At 43.8% G+C, this 6,265-nt stretch overlaps 1 non-coding gene across 1 annotated transcript; it reads right to left on the bottom strand.

The window, feature by feature from the left end:
- Positions 1-1,038: 1,038 nt before the first annotated feature.
- LOC129518914 (U6 spliceosomal RNA) lies at positions 1,039-1,145 on the bottom strand. Its single transcript, XR_008666251.1, has one exon. It is a non-coding gene; the product is annotated as a U6 spliceosomal RNA (small nuclear RNA).
- Between the last annotated feature and the right edge of the window lie 5,120 nt (positions 1,146-6,265).

Raw genomic sequence — 6,265 nt, 5'->3', positions numbered from 1 at the left:
CTTTGGGACCACAAATATGTGCAAGATGAGGTGTGATGAGTCCTAGTGAAAGAATAGTGTTGTTTCGGGAAAGGAGCTCCACTCATGCTGACATGTTCAAGTTGAACACTGGAATCTAGGGAAAACCTAAAAGGCTACCCAGGGATTTATGGGAGGGTGGCCACCAAACATTCATCCAGTATGTTTCAAATTCTATTAACTACCTATCCTTTTTGTGGAGGAGATTGAGGAATAGAAGCCATTCTGGCAGGGACACCTAGGTGGCTCAGCGGTTGAGTGTCTGCCTTCGGCCCAGGGCGTGATCCTGGAGTCCCAGGATCGAGTCCCACATTGCGCTCCCTGCATAGAGCCTGCTTCTTTCTCTGCCTATGTCTCTGCCTCTCTTTCTGTGTATGTTTCTCATGAATAAATAAATAAAACCTTTTAAAAATAATAATAATAATAAAAAGAAAAATAAGAGATTCCATCAGGGCCAGAAAGAGGCTCTTCTCCCTTTTCTTTCTCCCACCCCCACCAGCCTAGGAAAGAAGCATATTATCAATCTTTCCCCAGCTGAGAAGCTGACTATCATACCTTCATAAGCATTTTGTCACCTTCCACATCCTTGAGAGGACCCTGATTCCGTTGTTAAACACTGAAAAGGGACCTATTGGTTTACTACTGTTCAAAGCAAGAGGGGGATCCCTGGGTGGCTCAGCACCACCTTCAGCCCAGGGCGTGATCCTGGAGTCCCGGGATTGAGTCTCGCATCGGGGTCCCTGCGTGGAGCCTGCTTCTCCCTCTGCCCGTGTCTCTTCTCTCTCTCTTTCTCTCTCTCTCTCTCTCCCTCTCTCTGTCTCTCATGAATAAATACATAAAATCTTAAAAAAAAAAAACAAAGCATGAGTAAGGAGATGGTCTCCAGAGCAGTATTCTAGAATAATCACTTGTGAAGAAACAGTCATACCTTTGCTTTGTTCATGCTGTCTTCTTGGTGTGAAACTGCCAAGTGTAGGAAAAAAAAGGAAGGGTTGGTGAAGAGGCCAGGCCCATTTTTTTTAAAATAAGGAATGTTTCATGAATTTGCATGTCATCCTCCTGCAGGAGCCATGCTAATCGTATCTGTATTGTTCCAATTTTAGTATACATGCTACTGAAGCGAGTACAGGCCCACTTTTTAAAAAGCATACTTTCTTCTCGGTTCAACCTTTGGTTTTGAGGACTCTTTAGCAATGTGAGGCTCCTTTAATGGAGTTCTGTGTTAAAAGTGATCAGTTGTGAGGGGCACCTGGATGGCTCAGTGGTTGAGCATCTGCCTTTAGCTCAGGGCATGATCCCAGGGTCCTGGGATCGAGTCCCACATCAGGCTCCCCTGCAGGGAGCCCGCTTCTCCCTCTGCCTGTCTCTGTGTCTTTCATGAATAAATAAATAAAATCTTTTAAAAACAAACAAAAAAAGGAGGATGTTATTGTTACCCAGAGACACTTTAAACCGACTGAGCCAGCCAGGCATCCCCCAAAGAGAATTTCTCTTAATGTACATTTCAAATATCCCAGAGGCATAGACAAGAATTAATTATTATAATATAAGGAAATAACTTTGATTTAATTAAAAAAATCTTTAGAAGCTGGCTACCAATGAGGCGCCTGGCTGGTTTAGTCGGTGGAGCATGCAACTCTTGATCTTGGGGTTTTAAGTTTGAGCCCCAGGTCGGATGCAGAGATTACTTAAAAATAAAACCTTAAAAAAATCTTTAAAAAAGGAAGAAGAAACTAGCTACCAACAACTTCATTGACCTGAGATAGGTTGTCTTTGTAGATGTTAGTTTTTTAAGATATTTTATTATTTTTTAAGTGGGTATAACCCACTGTAGGGTTCAAACTTACAACCCCAAGATCAAGAGTTGCATGCTCTACTGACTGAGCCAGCCAAGCACCCCTATAGATGTTGGTTTGGGCTGAAAAGTTGTAAGTACAACCTTTAAGTAGTACAGTAGATTTAGCATTTTACTGTAATCTAATAGTTCTGGATGTAGTCTTGCTTTCTACAGTTTTCCACAATAAACGACACATGCCAGCTAACTTTCAAAATGGTAGGGTTGATGGTCAAATTAAGTAGGAGGAAAGCATGAACTATTTTAGGAAAAAAACTTTTTTTGATTAAAATTAGATTTATGTAACCTGGATCTTGATTCAAACAAACATGATCAGAACCTTGGAGATTTAACTTACAAGTACTTGACAATCAAAATTCCAAACAACTGGGGGAGGGGCAAGATGGCGGAAGAGTAGGGTCCCCAAATCGCCTGTCCCCACCAAATTACCTAGATAACCTTCAAACCATCCTGAAAATTTACGAATTCGGCCTGAGATGTAAAGAGAGACCAGCTGGAATGCTACAGTGAGAAGAGTGTAGAGATTACTTAAAAATAAAACCTGTAGGGCCGCCCGAGTGACTCAGGGGTTTAGTGCCGCCTTCTGGGATCGAGTCCCACATCGGGCTCCCTGCATGGAGCCTGTTTCTCCCTATGCCTGTGTCTCTGCCTCTCTCTCTCTCTCTCATGAATAAATAAGTAAAATATTAAAAAAGAAAGATACAAGTGACTGAGTCCTGCCCTGTGGATTTCCTAGATGCTGTGAAGGGCTAAGGGCCTTTCCATGTTCAAAATCACCACCAAGACCATGGTCTCCAGTACTGCCCTTGTTGCGGGGCTATAAACTCAGTGGGTCTATCTCTCTTTTTATTTATTTATTTCTAAAGATTTTACTTCATTTATTCATGAGAGACACAGAAAGGCACAGACACACGCAGAGGGAGAAGTAGGCTCCAATAAGGGAGCCCGATGTGGGACTTGATATCGGGACTCCAGGATCAGACCCCAAGCTGAAGGCAAGCGCCAAACCGCTGAGCCACCCAGGCTGCCCTTAAAAAATTAATCTTAAAAAAGTTATTTTTTAAAAGATTTTATTTATTCAGAGAGAGAGAGAGAGGCAGAGACACAGGCAGAAGGAGAAGCAGGCTCCATGCAGGGAGCCCGACGTGGGACTCGATCCCGGGTCCCCAGGATCACACCCAGGGCTGCAGGCGCCGCTAAACTACTGCGCCACCAGGGCTGCCCCTAAAAATTATCTATCTATCTATCTATCTATCTATCTATCTATTTATTTATTTATTTATTTATAATTCTTTTTAAAAAAATCAAGCAGGGAAATGCTAGCCTGATGCTACCTAGGTTTTTGTAAACAGTGTTTGACTAAAATCATGGTGAGAAGAATAAGGAGTGGCCAGTTGTGTAAGTGAAGGATCGGATTCCGTCTCTCTTTAAAATTTTGATAATTTGGACCCCTGGGTGGCTCAGTGGTTGAGCATCCACCTTTGGTACAGGTCATAATCCCGGGGTCCTGGGATCGAGTCCCACATCAGGCTCCTTGGGGGGAGCCTGCTTCTCCCTCATACTAAGTCTCTGCCTCTCTCTCTCTCTGTGTGCCTCATGAATAAATAAACAAAATCTTTAAAAATAATAAAAATAAAATTTTATCGATAATTTGTTCATAATAATTAATTTTTATTTTAAAAAAACTGTGCAGAAGGTATCATTTACCAGGAATCCTGAGGTTTTGCGATGCATGGGTGGCTCAGCGGTTAAGGGTCTGCCTTTGGCTCAGGGCGTGATCCTGGAGACCCGAGATTGAGTCCCACATCGGGCTCCCTGCAGGGAGCCTGCTTCTCCCTCTGCCTGTGTCTCTGCCTCTCATTAACAAATGAATAAAATATTTTTAAAAACCCTTAGTGTGGAGAAAAAAACCATCCCTAAAGCAAGGCCTCAATCTGAATATTACAAAACAATGTACCGGGAGAGAGTGTGGTGGAATAGGTAAGTCTCTCTGTCTGTCTGTATTTTTTTAAAAGGGTTTTCCTTCTTTTTTTTTAAGATTTTATTTATTTATTCATGAGAGACACAGAGACAGAGAGAGAGGCAGAGACACAGGCAGAGGGAGAAAAGCCGACTCCATGCAGGGAGCCCGATGTGGGACTCGATCCCGCGACCCCAGGATCAGGCCCTGGGCAGAAGGCTGCGCTAAGCCACCGGGGCTGCCCTGTACGTATGTATTTAAAAGTAAACTCAACCCCACAACACGGAGCTCAAGCTCACCAACCCCGAGATCGAGAGTCACATGCTCTACCGACAGCCACCTAGGTGCCCCTGGAATAGGTAATCATTTATTTATTTATTTTAAAGATTTATTTATTTATTTGAGAGAGAGTGAGAGAGCCAGAGAGGGAGAGAGCAGAGGGAGGGGCAAATGAAAAGAATCTCAAGCGGACTCCACCCTGAGCCGGATGCAGGGCTTGATGTCACAACTCTGAGATCATGACCTGAGCTGAAATCAGGAGTCAGAGGCTCAACTGACTGAGCCACCCAGGCACCCCACTGGGAATAGGTATTTAAAAGCATGCATGAACTGAAGATGATGAATTTCATTTCCTCTAGCTCCAAATACTGAATATTTGTGGGTTGCTCACCTCAGAAAGGAGCTTGCAAGATGCATGCAAGTGACTGAAGACAGCACCCAGGCTAATCTATCTGAAAAAACAAACAAACAAACAAACAAACAAACAACTATTTGGTGAGAAATAATTAGCCATGTTTGGAAAATAACTTTTTTCTTTTTTTTTTTTTTAAGATTTTATTTTTAGGAGCACCTGGGTGGCTCAGTGGTTGAGCATCTGCCTTTAGCTCAGGTGGTGGTCCTGGGGACCTGGAATCAATTCCCACATCTGGCTCCCCGCAGGGAGCCTGCTTCTCCCTCTGCCTATGTCTCTGCCTCTCTCTCATTTATTTATTTATGCACGAGAGACACAGGAAGCGAGGCAGAGGGAGAAGGAGACTCCATGCAGGGAGCCCGATGCGGGACTCGATCCCAGGACTCCGGGATCATGGCCTGAGCATGAAGGCAGACACCTAACCGCTGAGCCACCCAGGCGTCCCAATAAATAAAAATCTTCAAAAGAATTCACTACTATTATTGCATAAAATATCCTATCACCACAGTATAACCTATGGCATAAGTGGCATAACGGAAAGAGGCATGATTAGAAATTACACATTCTCGTTCTTTTAGAGACACTGGAATATCTCCGGATGAAAACCATGTGATGTCTTGATTTGCATCAAAATAATCCAGGGGCATATGCAAGTGTGTTGAATTGGTGAGGGTATTGATGAAACAAGGCTGGTTCTGAATAATTGTTGAAACTGAGAGATGAATACATAAGGTTGGGATTCTCTCTGCTTTTATGTATGCCTGACATTTCACGTAATGAAAAACATGCTTTGGGACTGTTTTTTTTTTTTAAGTTTTATTTATTTAAGTGTTCTCTCCAGCCAACGTGGGGCTTGAACTCACAACCCTGATATCAAAGAGTCCCATGCTTTTCTGACCGAGCCAGCCAGGCACCCCTAAAAAAACATGTTCTGTTTTCTTTTTAAAATTTTCAAAGATTTATTTGTTCATTTGAGAGAGAGCGAGAGAAAGAGAACATGAGTGGAAGGAGGGGCAGAGGAGAGGGAGAGAGAGAGAATCCCAAGCCGACTGTGCGCTGAGCTCCGAGCCCAATCTCACGATCCTGAGTTCATGCCCGGAGCCAAAACCAAGAGTCGGATGCTCGACAGTTCAACTGAGCCACCCAGGCGCCTCTAAACAACATGTTCTTTAATGGCTGGAGTTACCAACTCAAATGCCGATGAAGGCAGGTAACATAACAGCAAGGAGAGTGGAGACGGGCAAACTGAGGAAGAACACATCTCTTTCAAAGGGGACGGCCTGTACTCAGACCCAGCTCACTGTGCTGCAGGGGAATGTTGGGCCAAGACGGCCAGATTTTCCGGGTTTTTTTCAAGATTGGCCCCAACTCCAAACATCTATATGAAACCTTCCATTTCTTCAACTGTTGTAACTAACTGAAATAGGTCTTATTGAAAAGTGTGCCAGCTATCTAAAAGAGATCTGTGGACTAGATTCAGGCTGCAGCTGCCAGGTTGCAACCTTTCCAGGATAAGCTAACATTAAACAATTTTCATTGTCTGGAGCAGAAGAACGTCATCGAAGAAAGTCAGAAGGAAAGAAACCAACCAACCAACCAACACCTGGGGTGCCCGGGTGGCTCAGTCGGTTGCATCTGACTCTTGGTTTTGGCTCAGGTCAGGATCTCGGGGTCATGAGACGGAGCCCCAAGTCAGGCTCTTTAATCAGCAGAGTCTGCTTGAAATTCTCTCTCTCGGAGG

The sequence above is a fragment of the Nyctereutes procyonoides genome, unplaced genomic scaffold (genome assembly GCF_905146905.1).
Source record: "Nyctereutes procyonoides isolate TBG_1078 unplaced genomic scaffold, NYPRO_anot_genome, whole genome shotgun sequence".
NCBI lineage: Eukaryota > Metazoa > Chordata > Mammalia > Carnivora > Canidae > Nyctereutes > Nyctereutes procyonoides.
The sequence above is the reverse complement of the archived record's forward strand: the minus strand, read 5'-3'. Positions and strand labels throughout refer to the sequence as shown.